The sequence below is a fragment of the Vipera berus genome (assembly GCF_964194415.1).
Source record: "Vipera berus genome assembly, chromosome: Z".
NCBI lineage: Eukaryota > Metazoa > Chordata > Lepidosauria > Squamata > Viperidae > Vipera > Vipera berus.
The window spans coordinates 113,915,613-113,934,596 of NC_138205.1; the positions used below are offsets into that span (position 1 = coordinate 113,915,613).

The window sequence follows — 18,984 nt, forward strand, 5'->3', positions numbered from 1 at the left end:
ATAGCTGTTCTGAAACAGCAATCTGCACATTGATGGCGGCCTCTGCAGCCCAAACACCTTGGGAACAGAACTGCCTAGTCAGATGGCCTCATTCCCCTTTCGTGGTGCCACTGGATTTTGTTGACTTCGTGGTCAGAGTCTGTCTTCCAATCGTTCGGCGTCCTCATGGTGGACGGTTTCTGTAGATGGCATGCTTTTGGAGGGCTGCAATGCCTTCATGGCCCCTCCGGTGGCTTTGTCTGCCATGACCTCTTTTAAGGCCTCTTGAAGTGAGAGAGTCTCCTTCGCAAAGAGTTTTTGTTGGAGCTCTCTGTTCTTAAGTCCATAGACTAAGCGATCTCTTAATCGCTTCTCTAGGTTGGAGAAATTGCAGACTCGCAATGCTTGACGAAGAGCTGCAATGAATTCTGTTGCCGACTCGCCGGGTTGTTCGCGTTGCTCGAAGGCATGCCTCCACGCTATCACTGATAGCTTAGGCTCAAAATGGTTGTGCAGTTTCTTCTTGAGGTCAGCATACATGACGGTTTCTAGAAGCGCCGGGGTGACCAAGTTCTCCAGCGTGGTAGATGGAGAATCCACGAATGGGTTAACTCTGTCTTCCTGCCCAATTAGACTAAGTCAGTCAAACTTGCCATGCCTCTCCTGGGCCAGGACACCTCCCAGTCATGACTTAGTCTGTGCCCAGAAAAGACAGCAAATTTGGCTCCCAGAATCCTGCTGAGTCATCTCTTCAGAGAAATTGAGCAGATCGTATAGTTTTTTCCCCCTTAGTGGATTCTACTCTCCCTCTGCTCTGGGATCAGTGCAGTATCTGGCTTCTCCTTCCGCTTCCCAGCTGCAAGCTCTGTCTGAGCTGCAGCCTTCCAAAAGTCTCAGGCTTTCATTTTTGGTGGCCACCATTTTGAATGCCTACTGTTTATTTATTTATTTGTTTAGATTTATATACCACCCTTTTCCCGAGGGACTCAGGGCGGTTTACAGGGCAAATTAAAACAGTGCAATGTACAAATTAAAATTAAATTAACAGCCCCAAGAGTTTAAAATTTAAAATTTAAAACCTTAAAATCCCTCAGTCCAGGCCGGCTAACTCAAATAGCCAGGTTTTTAGGTCCCAGTGAAACGAGTGAAGGTCGGGGGCGATCCGGAGTTCCACAGGCAGTTGATTCCATAGGGCAGGTGCGCCCACCAAAAACGTTCTCCCCCTGGGGATCACCTGCTGGCACTCCCTGACTGGTGGGACCCTGAGGAGGCCCTCCCTGTGGGAGCAAACAGGACGATGGGAAGTTGATGCTGGCAGAAGGTGCTCCCTAAGATAATCTGGACCCATGCCATTTAGGGCTTTATAGGTCATCACCAGCACCTTGAATCTCACCCGGAGGGCAACTGGAAGCCAATGCAGCTCGCGGAGAAGAGACGTTACATGGGAGTATCGGGAGACACCCCCCCCATCACAACTCGTGCGGCTGCATTCTGCACCAGCTGAAGCCTCCGAGTGGTCCTCAAGGGCAGCCCCATGTAGAGAGCGTTGCAGTAGTCTATCCTGGAGGTCACAAGCGCATGAGTGACTGTGCGTAGGGCATCTCGGTCCAGATAGAGCCGCAACTGGCGTACCAGACAAACCTGGGCAAAAGGCCCCCTAGCCACGGCTCCTATATGATCTTCCAAACTGAGCCGTGAGTCCAGGAGGACGCCCAAGTTGCAGGCCCTATCTACGTGGGGTAACACCTCACCCCCCATAGTTAGCGATGGAATAGACTGGTTGATCCGAGATGCCAGTATGCACAGCTACTCAGTCTTGGTGGGATTGAGTCGAAGCTTGTTTCTCCCCATCCAAACCCGGACTGCCTCCAGGCAACGGGACATCACGTCGAGGGCATCACTGGGTTGGTTCGGGGTGGAAAGAAAAAGCTGGGTATCATCAGCGTACTGATAATACCCCACCCCGAAACCACAAATGAGCTTACCCAGCGGCTTCATATAGATGTTGAACAGGAGGGGAGAGAGGACCGACCCCTGAGGGACTCCACAAACAAGAGGCCTCGGAGCGGACCTCTGCCCTCCTGTCAACACCAACTGTGAGCGGCCCAGGAGGTAGGAGAACCACTGTAGAACAGTGCCACCCACTCCCAACCCCCTGAGACGCCGCAGTAGGATACCATGGTCGATGGTATCAAAAGCCGCTGAGAGGTCTAATAGGACTAGGACAGAGGAACAACCCCTGTCCCGAGCCCGCCAGAGATCATTCACCAGCACGACCAATGCCGTCTCCGTGCTGTCCACCTTTTCTGGGGTCACAGGATCGAATTCATTCCAGATAACATTCCCAAGACCGCTCGACTCCCCCCCGTCAGTCTCTGCCCAGTCAGAATCCAAACCAGCCCGAATCTGAGCGATTTTATCTATCAGATGCTGGCTAAACTCCTCGGCCCACCCCTGCAAGGGCTCCTCCCTCACCTCCTGATTAAGGAGTGAGCGACTCACCCTGAACAGGGTGGCCGGGTGATTATCTGCGGATGCGATGAGGGCAGCGAAGTAGTTAGACTTCGCTGCCACCATCGCCGCGAGATAAGACCTCGTAGAGGTTCTTAACCGCAATTTGTCAGACTGGCTGGATCTCCAACAGCTCTCTAGGCCCCGTCTCCGATGCTTCATCTCCCGGAACTCCACGGAAAACCATGGAGCCAACCGGGATCTGCGCCAGGTCAGGGGTCGCAAGTGTACAACACGGTCGAGCGCCTTGGTGGCCGCCCTTTCCCAGGCATCCACCAAGGCATCAGCCGGGCTGTGAGTGAGGGAGATAGGTATAGACCCCAGCGCCGTCTGGAACCGTTCCGGATCCATTAGGTGTCTGGGGCGGAACCACCTGGTCAGCTCCGCAGCCCAGCGGCGAGGGGTGGCATAGCAGAAGACCAACCGCAGGAGATAATGATTGGACCATGACAGGGGGACAGTAGTTGGCGAGCCCCCTCCCAGGTCATCAAACCACTGTCCAGATAAAAAGACAAGGTCGAGATTGTGATCCCCTCCATGAGTCGGACCCTGAATTACTTGGGTCAGGTCCATGGCCGTCATGGAGGCCATGAACTCACGGGCCAACTCTGACGACCCTTCCAGGGAAGGCAGGTTAAAGTCGCCCAGAACTATTAAGTCTGGGAAACTCAACCACCAACCCTGAGAGGGCGTCAAGAAGCTTGGGCAGGGCCGTTGCCACACAGCTGGGCGCAAGGTATGTTAGCAACAAGCCCAACTGAACCCCAGGGCCGCACCTCAGGAGGAGTGACTCACTCCTGGCTATCTGTACGACAGTGGCCTCCTGCGGACATAAGGTCTCCCGTATAACCACCGCCACCCCACCGCCCCTGCCCTGAGCCCGCGGCCGGTGAAGCACATCGAAACCTGGAGGGCAAAGCTCAGTCAGAGGGACACCTCCCTCTGAGCCCAACCAGGTTTCCGTAATGCATGCCAGGTCCGTGCATTCCTCCTCGATCAGGTTGCAAATGAGGGGAGCCTTATTCACAATGGATCTGGCATTAAAGTAAACTAGCCTGAGCTCAGGGGCCTGGTCCCCCTCACCCCCAGATAAACGGGTACTGACCGGAGGGTCGGTGCACGCCACCATTTGAAGACAGCGGGGGCGTGATCCCAGGTGTTGATATGACCCTGTTGCCATTCCTAATCGTTGTGGGGATTTGAAACCCCACCCCGCTGCTAGGAAAACCAGAGGCCCCCAACCCCATCCCACTGGGAACCCTCTCAGGCCCGGACTGACAACCGGTTGGTGGAACACCCCCCAATTCCCACCCAACCCTACAATCCACCTCCCTCCCTAATCCCTTAAAACAACCGGCTAAAAAACATACCAGGGGCCTCTTAATATATTTCCACCAGAGGCCCCTGTCTATGCCCAACCACCTCTCGGGGTCCCAACATTTGGGCCCGTCCTTAAGGGAAAAGGTGGAAAGGGCGGCAGGTTGCACCCAGGAGGGGGGCGGCCTTCCTGAGGGCGTACAGGTCCGCACTGGAATAGCGCAAATGAGCCATATAATAATGTCCACATGGGGCAGCTATGGGCAGATAGATGGTCAAAAGATGATGTTAAGTCTGAGAAGTATCTCAAGTCCACCAATCCAGCTTCGCTCTCACCCGAGCCGGTAACCAGGCGAAGAACAACAACCGCCCTCTCACTGCAGCTGAGGCATCCAACCTGGGGTAGACAGAGTACGAACCACAGGAATAAACCTACCCCAACTGATCTCTCACATCAGTGGGGTGGTTGATGACCGATCCATAACCGCCCTCTCACAGCGGTCAGTTCCTGGGTTCTCCCGGACAGTTCATGGGGATGTCACAGGGGCAGGGGCATATAACCATACCCAAATATCCAACCAAGCCGACCCAGATGGGTCACGTGATGGTGCCGTTGGAGATCTTCCAGGAGCATGCATAGTCCTCCCCCATTCAGGCATAAAGTTAAAGGTGAGCAGGAAGACCCGATGAGGGGTCGAGGCCATATCGTTAAGGACTCATGTGGCACAGAAAATAAACGCCGGTTAGCAGCCAGCGGGTCCACCCACCACCACAGTCCAAACTGTGGGCCTCCAGGCCATCCCAAAATTGGGCTCCTGAAAGCAGCGGCCGGCCACCATCCACGCTGCCCAAGTCGCGGCACCAGCGCGCCGCAAAAACAACTCCAGAACCGCAGCCACGGCCATTCTACAGGCCGGTATCCTTCCAGGTTGCCGTTACGGGGGGGTTTCTCTGCATCGTAAAATACGGCACCCACCGTCATGTGGCCGATCACCAGGCCGCCATGGTCTCCCGGCCGCTCCTGCTGTTCCGGGGGGCAAGGCCGCCCGAGGCCCCGGATCCAAGACGCCATAGTTGCAATTCTGAGGCCGTATCCACGGCCGATCTTCGGGGCTACCACGCCAAGAAAGCGGTGCCCACCAGCTGTTCCCTGCTCTGATCTACAACTGAGGTGCTAAGGTCGCGGCCGATGTTCAGGCCCCCATGGTCTCCTGGCCGCTGCTGCCATTCTGGAGGGGGGGCTCCGTGCCTAAAAAGCGGCGCCCACCATCTGTTCCCTACTCTGACCCTCCGTTAGGCTTCCCGAGCCTCCGTTGGGCTTCCTGAACTGCCCAAACTGCTATAGCCCGTCGTGGAGGTCACGGAGCTCAGCTGAAGACCGCCATCTTGGGCAAAAAAAAAACACCACGTGGGGAGGTTTCTCCATTCAGCTGTCTGTTTAAGAGTGCCTGAAATTTCAGGAGCCTGTGAAAATATTCCCTTTTTCCAGCTGCAAGCTGCAGCCTCTTCTGACTTCTCTGGCTTTCGTTTTCGCGGCACATTTATTGCGGCTGCCATTTTGAATTCCGTTTTTGAATTTTGCAAGTCTGTGGGGAGGTTTGCACTTAGAAATTCTTCATTGCCTGTTTTTAAGCATGCCTGAAGTAGCAGAAGCACGCGAAGAGTTTAACAATTGTTTGCCTTCTATCTGGTCTAGAGGAGAATGAACAGATTCCCTCCTGTGGTCATTTTCAGTAGCGGCCACCATTTTGGACATTGCTATCGTCCCCGTTCTTCCGGAAGACTTTTGGTTCGGTTTGTCTTTGCCAGCTCAGGACGGGCAGGGGCTGGATTTCAAGCACCCCAAAGTACAGAATTGCAGTTTGCTTTGTCAATCCAAGGAAAGGTGGCCTTTGATGCGCTGGACAGGTGCAGGGCCCCTTTTTAGGCTTCCTCCTTCTAATCATTGTAGAGGGCTCTGAGTTCAGATTCCTTCTGCTTGCAGTTCAACTTTTCTCGTGGTCATCAGTTTTATATTGACTCAACAACATCAGACCCATTCATTGTTTGTCTTGTCTCCACAACTTTTCAGAAGTGAATGGTCAAACACAGGAGGCTTCAACTGCAGTTCTAGGCCTCAACCTAGTAGTTCTCATTGTCCATTCCAACAAAGTGTGTTGGCTGTGCCATTCTTGGCCTCACTGCCACCAACTAGGTCTAGTGAGCTGGCTGTTATCACTGAGGTGATCTTGTTTATTTATTTATTTATTTGTTTGTTTGTTTGTTTTTATATACCGCCCTTCTCCCGAGGGACTCGGGGCGGTGTACAGAGCAAGGTAGGTATACAGTTAAACAATAGTAAAAAACAAATGAAACCCCAAGAGCTATCAAGCCAGGCCGGACTGCTGGAACAGGTAGGTTTTTAAGTCGCGCCAGAAGGTGTGAAGGTCGGGGGCCATCCGGATTTCGGTAGGCAAGCAGTTCCAGAGGGTTGGCGCACCCACTGAGAATGCTCTCCCCCTGGGGGCCACCAGCCGGCATTCTCTGACCGGTGGCACCCTGAGGAGGGCCTCTCTGTGGGAGCGCACAGGACGGAGGGGTGTTGACGCTGGCAGTAGGCGCTCCCGTAGGTAATCCGGACCCATGCCATGTAGGGCTTTGTATGTCATCACTAGCACCTTGAATTTCACTCGGAAGGCAACTGGAAGCCAGTGCAGCTCACGGAGGAGAGGTGTGATATGGGAGTATCGGGAAGCCCCCAAAAGTGTTCGTGCAGCTGCACTCTGCACCAGCTGAAGCTTCCGAGTGGCTCTCAAGGGCAGCCCCATTTAGAGAGCGTTGCAGTAGTCAAGACGAGAGGTTACAAGTGCATGGGTGACTGTACGTAAGGCATCCAGGTCGAGATAGGGTCGTAGTTGGCGCACCAGTCGAACCCAAGTGAAGGCCCCCCTGGTCACAGCTCCTATGTGATCTTCCAAGGATAGCTGTGAGTCTAGGAGGACACCCAGGTTGTGGGCCCTTTCAACAGGGGGTAATAACTCACCCCCGATGTTAAGGGATGGAATGCTCTGAGTATCCTGGCATGCTGGTATGTACAGCCATTCAGTCTTGTCCGGGTTGAGTTGAAGCCTGTTCCTCCCCATCCATTCCCGAACCGCTTCCAGGCAACGGGACATCACGTCGAGGGCATCACTGATGCTGTTTGGAGTCGAGATGAAAAGCTGGGTGTCATCAGCATACTGATGGTACCCTACTCCAAAACCACGAATGATCTCACCTAGCGGTTTCATGTAGATGTTGAACAGGAGAGGCGAGAGGACCGACCCCTGAGGGACTCCACAAACGAGAGGCCTCGGAGTCGAACTCTGTCCCCCTGCCAACACCGACTGCGAGCGTCCCAGGAGAAAGGAGGAGAACCACCGCAGAACCGTGCTTCCCAATCCCCTGAGGCGCCGCAGCAAGATACCATGGTCGATGGTATCGAAAGCAGCCGAAAGGTCTAATAAGACTAGGACAGAGGAATGGCCCCTGTCCCGGGCCTTCCAGAGATCATTCATCAGAGCGACCAATGCTGTCTCCGTGCTGTAGCCCGGCCTGAAGCCCGATTGGCACGGGTCTAGATAATCCGCTTCATCCAGGACCTGAAGAAGCTGATGCGCCACCACACTCTCAACAACCTTCGCAAGGAAGCGAAGGTTGGAGACCGGACGAAAGTTATTCAATGAAGCTGGGTCCAAGGTGGGCTTCTTGAGGAGAGGTCTCACCACCGCCTCCTTCAAGGAGGCGGGGAAGTGACCCTCACTCAGAGAAGCAGAGATGACCGCCTGAAACCAGCCTCGTGTCCCCTCCCAAGCTGCATAAGCCAGCCAGGAAGGGCACGGGTCCAATAAGCATGTGGAGGAGCTCAACCTCCTCATAATCCTGTCCACTTCCTTTGGAGTCACAGGATCAAACTCCTCCCAGATGACGTCGACAAGACTGCCCATGTCCTGTTCCTCAGACTCTGCCCAGTTGGAGTCCAGGCCGGTTCGAATCCGAGCGATTTTATCCAACAGATATTGACCAAATTCCTCGGCTCGACCCTGTAAGGGCTCCTCCCTCACCTCTTGGTTCAGAAGGGAGCGAGTCACTCTAAACAGGGCAGCCGGGCGATTATCTGCGGACGCGATGAGGGCGGAAAAGTAATTGGTTCTCGCCGCCCTTATCGCTGCGAGATAAGACCTGGTGTGGATTCTTAGTCGCAACCGGTCGGATTCAGATCGACTGGATCTCCAACGGCTCTCTAGGCCCCGTCTCTGACGCTTCATCTCCCGGAGCTCCGCGGTGAACCATGGGGCTCGCTGGGATCTGCGCCGGGTCAAGGGCCGCAAGGGTACAACTCGGTCAAGTGCCTCTGTGGCTGCCCTTTCCCAGGCTTCCACTAAGGCATCAGCCGAGCTGTGAGCAGGGAGTGCAGGTGGGATCCCAAGCGCTGCCTGGAACCTATCAGGGTCCATTAGGCGCCTGGGGCAGTACCATCTGGTTGGCTCCGCGCACCCACGGCGGGGGGTGGCAAAGCGGAAGTCTAGCCGTAGGAGGTGATGATCGGTCCATGACGGGCATAACGGTTGGGGAGCCCCCACCAATATCATCACGCCACCGTCCAGATAAGAAAACCAAGTCGGGGGTGTGGCCTCCCTCATGAGTCGGTCCTGAAATTATTTGCGACAGGTCCATGGCCGTCATGGAAGCCATGAACTCCCGAGCTAGTTCGGACGATCCTCCTAGGGACGGTAGGTTGAAGTCGCCCAAAACTATGAGTTTGGGGAATTCAACCACCAACCCCGAGAGGACATCGAGTAGCTTAGGCAGGGCTGCCGCTGCGCGATTAGGTGGAAGGTACGCCAGCAGCAGGCCCAACTGCGCTCCAGGACCGTATCTCAGAAAGAGAGACTCACACCCGACTATCTGAGGGACGGTGTTCTCCCGCGGGCTAAGGGTCTCCCTGATGATTACTGCCACTAGGTATCTACCTGTGAGCTGGCCATTATCACCGAGATGAACTTGCCGCCACAGTAGACTTGGCCTGTGCTCCAAAGGTGCTTTAACTAGTCTTAAGGCCATCAGGAGCTTTGCAGGTGTGCCAGTTGTCCATTAAGTTGGTCCTGCAGCCACCATTGCCATAGAGTACTTATTGATCCCTGGGAGTGGCACACAGCCTCAGATCAGTACTCGGCTCCTCTGCTTGAGATCCCTCTCAGCATTCCACTGAGATATCTCCCAATTGTGATGGCAGACAACACTGCATCCCAGGCTTCACACAGGGCCTCTACCACTCCTGCGCAATCAAAGCATAAGTCCTCCAAACTGGAGGCTGCTGGAAAGCTCAAGGCCATCTCTGGCAAAAGGTCCTCCAAGGTGGTAGAGAAAGAGGCCAGCAGTTTGCCAAGGCCCAGGAACAGGGCACAATGGGCGCTGAATAGGTCTCTTCTCCTCTGACAGAGGACTCTGTATTTGGGCCACAGCTTGCTCCTCCTCTCTCATCTTCCCAAAGGGTCTGGTCTCCAGAGGGGGATGATGATGACCAACCTTTTCTTCCCAGGGCTGAGCAAGAGGAGATGGTTTCCTTTACCCAGGGACCAGGTATCCAACTGACACCTCCAGTCCCCAGAGCAACACAGTCCAGGCCCAAGGCCACCTTTACGCCCACAGCAGCTGGTCTTCGGCCCTCAGAGGGACAGGGAGTGTGGTCGCTGGAGCAGTTTCAGGCTCTGATCTCCCAGGCGGTCGCCCAGGGATTGGCCTTACAACATCAACAAAGGTATGCACCCGAATCAGTGGCCTCAATGACCCTGCCTTATCTCCCCCAGTTGGAAGCACCAGAATATTCTGACCCTATTTCTCCTAACCCGGTCTTTTTCTGAGGAGTATGACCCGATGGAAATGCCGCTTTCGGAGGTTGAGGATCTTACTCTGGACTCTCCTCTCTTTGTTGGTCTATTCAATTCGGCGCTGTTTAAATCTCTGTTTCATAAGGCCAGTGCTACTGCTTAGATTGTTCCTGACCAGGTTCCCCATTCTGGTCCGTCTACCAGCCAAGACTCAAGGCCGGTATTTTCAGAGCATGTGATCACTGAACATCACATCCCCTGTCCCCCTCTCTTCCTCAACATGGTACAAAAGCAATGGGGAACACCTCGCACTTTTCCCTCTCCAGGGGGAACGGACAAGAAGCTCTTTAATGTTGACCCGGCCTTGTCAGGAGTGCTAGAGATTCCTTCTGTGGATGAACCTCTGACTCCACTCTTCTCCTCCTCCACGGTGTCCGGTGATATGGCTAAGACCTTGAAGGTGGAGGACAGGAAATCTGAACTTTCCTTCCGCAGGACCCACCAGGCCTCAGCATGGGCGGTGAGGGCGGCCACATCAACCTCTTTCTTTACCAGAACCTCCCTTCTCTGGCTCCGCCAACTTCAGGCCAGAGTACCCCCGTAGGAAGTCCGAATGCACCAGGACATAGCTAAGTTAGTGGCTGCTTCGGAGTACATGGTGGACGCATCTCTACATGCTGCCAGGTTCTCTTCTAGGGCCATAGCCTCCAATGTTACCGCTCGCAGGCACTGGCAAGCAGATGTTAAATCCAAGTGGCGCTTGGCGACTGCCCCTTACCGTGGTCAGCTTTTTGGGGAGGCCTTGACACCTTATTTGGTGGAAAACAAGGACAAGCGTAAGGTGATGTCTCATCTTCTTAGACGGGCAGATAGATGGCCTACCCCACAGGTCGGCAACCTGCGGCTCCGGAGCCGCATGCGGCTCTTTGAGCCGCCTCTTGCGGCTCCCAGCCGCCCGGTGCGCGCGCACCTCTTCCAACGGGCAGTGGTGCGCGCGCACCTCTCCAAATGGAGAGTGGCACCGCCCGTTTGGAGAGGTGCACGCGCACCTCCCCGAATGGGCGGAGGTGCGCGCGCACCTCCCCAAACCTTTGGAGAGGTGCGCGCGTACCTCCGCGCGAATGGGCAGCGGTGTCGCTCTTTGAGGAAGCTGCTGCGGCCCGTCTGCGAAGCTGCCGCTTTCGGCAGCTTCGCAGACGGGGCGCGGCAGCTTCCTCAAAGAGCGGCGCCCCTGCCCATTCCGAGAGGTGCGCGCGCACCTCTCCAAAGGTTTGGGGAGGTGCGCGCGCACCTCCGCGCGAATGGGCAGCGGTGCCGCTTTTTCAGGAAGCTGCCGTGGCCCGTCTGTGAAGCTGCCGAAAGCGGCAGCTTAGCAGACGGGCCGCGGCAGCTTCCTCAAAGAGCGGCGCCCCTGCCCATTCCGAGAGGTGCGCGCGCACCTCTCCGAACGACCGGAGTTGCGCGCGCACCTCCCCAAACCTTTGGGGAGGTGCGCGCGTACCTCCGCGCGAACGGGCAGCGGTGCCGCTCTTTGAGGAAGCTGCCGCTTTCGGCAGCTTCCTCAAAGAGCGGCGCCGCTGCCCCTTCGCACGGAAGTACGCGCGCACCTCCCCAAAGGTTTGGGGAGGTGCGCGCGCAACTCCGGTCGTTCGGAGAGGTGCGCGCGCACCTCTCGGAATGGGCAGGGGCGCCTCTCTTTTTGAGGAAGCTGCCACGGCCCGTCTGCGAAGCTGCCGAAAGCGGCAGCTTAGCAGACGGGCCGCGGCAGCTTCCTCAAAGAGCGGCACCGCTGCCCATTCGCACGGAGGTACGCGCGCACCTCCGGTCGTTCGGAGAGGTGCGCGCGCACCTCTCGGAATGGGCAGGGGCGCCGCTCTTTGAGGAAGCTGCCACGGCCCGTCTGCAAAGCTGCCGAAAGCGGCAGCTTTGCAGACGGGCCGTCGCCGTCGGGCAACCGGGAACCGGTTCCATCTCATTTTTTAAAAAATGGCAGCCGCGTGCGTCCGCGCATGCGCAAAAAAACTTTTTGCGCATGCGCGTGCATGGACACACGCACGCGGCTCCCTCTTTTTTTAATTTGTGATGGAACCGGTTCCCAGTGGCTCTTTTTCTTTTTTAGGTTGCCGACCCCTGGCCTACCCCATACATCCAGAGACATTTTTTCCAGTCAGGATCAGGATCGGAGTTTGCTTAGCCCTCCCATTCCTTCCCTCCCAGGTCTGACCGTCAATTCGACCAACCAGAGACAGACCCAGGTTGCAATTCCAAGCAAAGTGGCCCTTTTGAGGCCCGGGGGGGTCATCCCTTCAGAAAGTCTAAATGACTTCAGGGCGGTCTCCCCAATTGGTGGCAGACTGACGTTTGTTCAAAAATGGGAGACCACCACCACAGAGGCTTGGGTTCTCAACACTATCGAGTGGTCTGTCCCTAGAATTCATGTCCGTCCCCCCAGAGCGCTTCATTCCTTGTTTGCTGTCAAACAATGCAATCAGGAAGGCTCTCATGTCAGAGGCTATTCAGCACTTCTTAGAAATTAGGGCCATAGAACCAGTCCCGGATGGGCAGCTAGGAAGGGGGTTCTATTCAATCCTCTTCATCGTTCCGAAGACGTCTGGAGGATGGAGGGTAATACTCGATCTAAAGGGGCTAAATGCGCATCTCGCATATAAGAATTTCAAGATGCAAACACTTCAGTCCATCTTGGCCAGCATCAGAAGGGGAGACTTCCTGATGTCCATCGACCTCACAGAAGCATACCTTCACATTCCCATCCTTCCCGCCCACCGGAGGTTCCTCAGGTTTTGCTACAAGACTCACTATTACCAATACAGAGCCTTACTGTTTGGCCTTTCGTCGGCCCCAAGAGTATTTACCAAGATCTTGGTGGCGCTGACCACGCATTTGAGGTCCATCCCCGTACACATCCAGTGCTATCTAGATGACATTCTCATCCAGTCCCTATCTGTCCAGGCAGCTCAATCAGACCTGGCTTTGTCTATTAAGACTCTCCAGGACCGCAGGTTCACGGTGAACTTTCAAAAGAGCCAGACAGTATTATTGCAATTAATATTTATATTAATTTAATAACAATGGTAGTGCCATATAACATTTTAAATCAAACAGATAAAATTTATTTTGATTCATTGTAATGTCTAAGCCCAAAGTGTATTGTCTGTGGCTATTAAACATGAAATTAATTGCATAGCTCGCTCTTAGGAATATAGTATACTGATAATAATCAGAAAGGTAACACATTCTAATTAAAAAAAAATTCTAATCTGTGCAAAAGTAGAGTTTTTCTAATATTTTTGCTACTTACTATATTTCTGATTTGATACGTACACTTACACAGCTGATTTGATCATGAGTAGATAAGTTTCCTTACTAAAGAAGAGAAGAAAAGTCACATAAATGCAACAGATTTGCCTGTTACAGAATATTGAAATCTACCTGTTTACTTCCTTATCTACCTACCTACTTGTCTATTTTATAATCTATTTTAATTGTGTTGGAGAAACTGATGACTATGGTGTAAGTTTCTTATGAACTACAATTGTCACATAATATATAAATCAGGGCAAATAAAATGTTACTTCATTAATCCATATTAAAATAAGAGCAAATGTAATAATGGCTGCTAACATGAATGAAGAGAATTCAGTGCGTCCATAGACGATAAGGTTATCACTGACCTATGAGTCACACAAAATCTTAAATTTTAATATAGCTGGCTTGGTTTTGATTTACATGGCCTTAGTTTTTATATAAATCAGAGTTAAGCCAACCATAGCTTAATATGCTGTATGAATCCAGCTACTGTGCAATTAGGTACATTATAATTTACAATAGAGTACACACAAAATGGAAAGTTTTTTTATTTCAAACCCAAAACAAACCAATGTCTCTCAAAAGTTCTGTTCAGCCATTTCAGACTGGGGGAGGTTTGGCAGAAAGAAAACCTAAAATACCATTTAAATGTTTCAGTAGAAATAAATACCTAAAACAGGTCAGATACTTTGGTCATGGAAAATAGGATTCAGAATAAGTACTTAAATTACACGTGTATGAATAGAAGAATACCAATTAAATGTTTCAGTAGAAATAAATACCTAAAACAGGTCAGATACTTTGGTCATGGAAAATAGGATTTAGAATAAGTACTTAGATTACATGTGTATGAACAAACACCAGATGGCAGTAAAGAGGTAGAGAAAATTCAAACTATTTATTGCCATCCAATGAACATGTGTATTGTTGCAGTCTGCCTTTTCATAGTCTCTCTACAATTTGAGACCTTTATAAGAGTAAGCATCAATCATGAGCTGAAGCCAATAGACCCTCGAAGCAATTGCTTCTTCTGCTTTGTAGTCATTTTATCTTCAGCTAGGTCCAGAATGGTTCCTTCTGTGTCAAGACAACATCCCAATTGCAAGAACTTCCAATCATAGCAGCCAAAACAGAATGGAACACCTGAAACACTCAACCCCAGATATCCACAGATCAAAAATAAAACAGGCCACATTTCAGTCCATGTCTGGAACAAAACCATCCAAAGCACACATATTTCTGTTCGGCTATGGACTATTTGAAATCTTCTGTTCCATACAAAAGAATGTGTGTTCGTCAAACATTTTTGACATTCTTAACTTCTGCTATTACAGTGCTGAAGAAAATGTGCAGGGGGATGCTATTGTAGTGTTGTTCTCACCTTGATATAAGCATCTGGGTGACAATGTAGGCCAGACATGTCAAACACAAGGCCTAGGGGCCAGATCCTGCCCGCGAAGCGGTTTCATGTGGCCTGCGAAGCGATCCTGGAAACAGTGAGGGAACGGCCCCCACTGCCTTGGCCCTGGCCCAGAGACCCTCAGATCTGTCCCACTCCTGCCCAGGCCCCCATAGGCACCCTTGATGCAAACGATGTAGAGCTGGCCATGCCCACCCAGTAGGCCATACGCACTCTAGCCATGCCCACCCTGGCCATACCGACCCGGCCCCTTGAGGGCAACCGCAATGCTGATGCAGCCCTCAATAAAATTGAGTTTGACACCCCTGATGTAGGCTATACAATGATGGACTAAATTTGCTTTTAATGTATACAAGTTTTTGCCTTAATGAGTAGTTACTTAAAATGGTGTGAGATTATTTGCGTGGTAGAAAACATAAGTGGTTCACACATTGCTTTCCAGATAAATTCTACATCCAATGAAACACTAGTATTAGTTTAAATAATCTATATATAAAGAATCCAATAGACTTCAAGAGTAACATTCATTCCTTTTTTTGTAACTGACACAGAGCTCATAACCGTTAATCCACTGGGGTATGGATTATAAACACTTGCTCATAGACATTCTTCTCCATAGTGTCTACCTATCACAGTGAATTTAAATATTAATGTTATATTTTGCTTATACTGTACACTTATCTTCTAAGATTACTATTCTTTCCTTTTAGTTTGCTTTTGGGCCACAATATATCCTTTATCATATAAAAGAGATAAAGAAATAATTATTGAATAGTACCAATCTATCTCCCTATCACAGCACTATTAATTAGCCAATAACCTAAAATCTGCTAGAGTTAGATAACCAATAAAGTATCTTTGATGTCAAAGATAGCTGTGAAGAGATACCATTCCTTATACAAGAAGAAAAGCCCATCTATGACTATCCTAATCCAGCACTATATTGTGACTTGATATAATTGATTATGATCTATGTGGTAGATTGAGAGATCTTTTGATAGAGTGTGATGCAGATAGAGGTTAAAGCCTTTTAAATCTGCTTTTCCCAATTGTTTTAACTTTCGCTGAACTTGAGATTTTCCTCAAAGCAGGAAAAAAACTTCTTAATTACACAATATGAGTATAAAGTCTTATAATCTTTCCTTGTTGCTTTAGAACTTTTTCTTTCTACACTTTTTTGAAAACATCCACAAAGTCAGTTGGGTGGTAGTGAACAGCACACTAACCATATGTGCAAGTCGTAAGAAAATATTTTTAATATAACTATGAACTTAATATTACCAAAGGAAGACAAAGAACCGATGGGAAGATATTGAGTGAGCTAGTTGGGTTATTGTCAGCTTATTGAAGCTATATCTGGAAAAGCTGTAACAATGCATTCTATATTTCAGCAAGCATTAACTGAATTATTGTCATATGATAACAAGTGTTGCTGAATTCACAGTATATATATATATATATCTTAAAATTTTAAGTGTAAAACAAAAATATTTATAGGGGGTAAAAAAGAAAAGAGTACATCTTTGAAATTTCTAGCAAAATCAGACCATGAGGGCACCAGAATGTGACTTTAGCTAGAGGTCCAAAATATCTAAATGTTGCCATGTGTCAGACCATGCTTTCCATAACCTGGGTCCAGGAATGAAAGAAAGAACACAAGTTTACCATTTCTCCTAAGGATATGGAGATTCTCAGTTATCCTCAGGCTAAGGTTAGAAGGGAAAAGTGGAAGAATTCTGGTCATTTTCACATAGTTAAAAAAATCATCTTCACAATATCAAAGCACTTGGAAAGGGGGAGGGAGGGACGGTGGGTAGAGGTAGGGATAGGGTTTAAGTGAGGGGTAGGCAACCTTAGCTCTTTTATGACTCATGGATGCAATATTGGAATTCAACATTCTGGAAGCACAAGCAATAGAACATAGCCAAACTAGAGTCTTGGACTTTAAAAGAGCTTATTTCAGTAAACTTGGAGAGACCTTGGGAAGAATTCCATGGATGAGAATCCTAAAGGGGAAAACAACTCAAGAAGCTTGGGAATAATAAAGGCCCAGTTTAGCACAATACCAACAAAGAAGAAAACAGCTCTCAAAAGAAACCAGGATGGCTGCATAAAGAACTCTCTGATAAATTGAAAGATAAAAAGGACAAGTATAAGAAGTGGAAAGAGGGGCACATAACTAAGGCAGAATATCAGCAAATAGCCCGTGCCTGCAAAGATGAAGTGAAGGAAGCTAAGGCTCAAAATGAACTAAGGCTTGCGACCAAAGTAAAAAATAAAAAAGCTTCTTTCAACATATAAAAAGCAAGAAAAAAGTTAAGGAAATGATTGATCCATTAGTGGGAGAAAGTGGCAAGAAGGTGACAAGCAACAGGGAGAAAGCAGAACTATTTAACTCGTTTTTTGCATCTGTCTTTACACAAAGGGAAAAAACAGTCCAACCTACCAAAACCAATACCATAAAAAACAGAATAGAAACGCAAGTTAAGATAGGCAAGAAAATGGTAAGTGATCACCTGTCCAGCCTAGACGAGTTCAAATCACCAGGACCAGATGGATTACACCCCAAGGTTCTCAAGGAACTGGCAGACGTGATCTCAGAACCACTGAACTATATTTTTCAAAGATCCTGGAGCACTGGGGAACTACCAGAGGACTGGAAGAGAGCTGATGTAGTTCCCATCTTCAAAAAAGGGGAAAAAATAGATCCAGGAACCTACAGACCTATCAGCCCGATCTCAATACCTGGGAAGATTCTGGAAAAGATAATCAAACAACAAATCAGCGAACACCTTGATGCAAACAAAGTCATCACTAAAAGTCAACATGGGTTTGTCAAAAACAGATCATGCCAAACAAATCTTATTGCATTCTTTGACCAAGTGATAAAATTTGTGGACCAGAGGAATGCTGTGGATATAATTTACTTGGACTTCAGTAAGGCATTTGATAAAGTAGATCACAACCTACTACTTGATAAGATAGAAAAATGTGGGTTAGATAGCATCACCACCAGATGGATTCGTAGCTGGCTGATAGGCCGTACTCAACGTGTGGTCCTCAATGAAATTGCATCTACATGGAAGGAAGTGTATAGTGGGGTGCGCCAGGGCTCTGTTCTGGGCCCAGTGCCTTTCAACATCTGCATCATCTTCATTTGGATGAGGGGATAGATCAGGGGTCAGCAACCTGAAACAGTGAAAGAGCCACTCGGAACCGGTTCCCTCACAAAAGGAAAAACTGGGAGCCGCAAAAAATGTGTGCGCATGTGCGTACATGCGCGCATGTGCAGAACAGGGTTTGACTGAAGAGTGGAGCCAAAGCGAGATATGCACCTACCCTGCATATTTGAATTGATTGGTTGAACTTTTTTAGTCCCTTTTTTTTTGGACTGCACATGGCAGAGGACTGGGAGCCGCAGGAGATGGCTGAAAGAGCCGCATGTGGCTCCGGAGCCGTACTCAGCGGGTGGTCCTCAATGGAACTGCATCTACATGGAAAGAAGTGTGTAGTGGGGTGCCCCAGGGCTCTGTTCTGGGCCCAGTGCTCTTCAATATCTTCATTAACGATTTGGATGAGGGGATAGATGGAAAACTCATCAGATTTGCAGATGACACCAAGCTGGCAGGAATAGCCAACACTCCAGAAGATAGGCTTAAAATACAGGAGGATCTGGACAGACTCGAACACTGGGCGCTATCTAACAAAATGAAATTCAATGGTGAAAAAAGTAAGGTTCTACATTTAGGCAGGAAAAATCAAATGCACAGGTATAGCATAGGTGGTACCTTGCTCAATAGGAGTAATTGTGAGAGGGATCTCGGAGTGGAACAACCTGTCTCCAGAAGTGGTGAATGCTCCAACACTGGAAGTTTTTAAGAATAGACTGGACAGCCATTTGCCTGAAATGGTATAGGGTTTCCTGCCTGAGCAGGGAGTTGGACCAGATGACCTCCAAGGTCCCTTCCAACCTCTTATTATTCTTATTCATTATTATTATTATTATTATTATTATTATTATTATTCCCAGAATTTCTGAGCCAGCATGGCTGGCTCAGGAATTCTGGGAGTTGAGGTCCATGAGTCATAAAAGAGCCAAGGTTGCCTACCCCCGGTTTAGGTAAAGGGTTTGTTTATGAGGAACTGTAGCAGTGTGCAAACTGGACAGCAGGGCTTGAGACAGGGCAAGTTAGAAAATCTCATTTTTGGAAGAAAGCCTGAAAACCGGCCCAAAGAGATTGCGTTCGACTGAGAATGATATCATGCATTCCTGCCTTCTAGAAGTAGTGGGTAGCTTGGGGTTGCACTGGAATAAGCTGGAAACAAATTGCCTTAAGAAATATTCAAAATAAATATTGGATTAACTAGATCTTACTAGAAATAGTTTCCCAAATAGAAAACAAGAATTGTTGATAGTAAAGCATCCCTGGGAAGAGATTGAAAGGGTGGCAATCTGACTTTAATTTTGGTTGAGGTTGTTCTCTATTTATTTATCCAATTTATATAGCCATCCATCTCACAAGCAACTGACTCAGGGCAGTGTACAAGAAAGCTAAAACAATATTGCTAATACTGAAACAT

General features: G+C 49.7%; 1 protein-coding gene across 1 annotated transcript in view; it reads left to right on the forward strand.

The window, feature by feature from the left end:
* The window catches only part of ZEB1 (zinc finger E-box binding homeobox 1), a gene marked incomplete at its 5' end in the record, with an annotated part of 96,756 nt that overhangs the window by 13,585 nt on the left and 64,187 nt on the right, over nucleotides 1-18,984 (forward strand). The window lies entirely within an intron of this gene.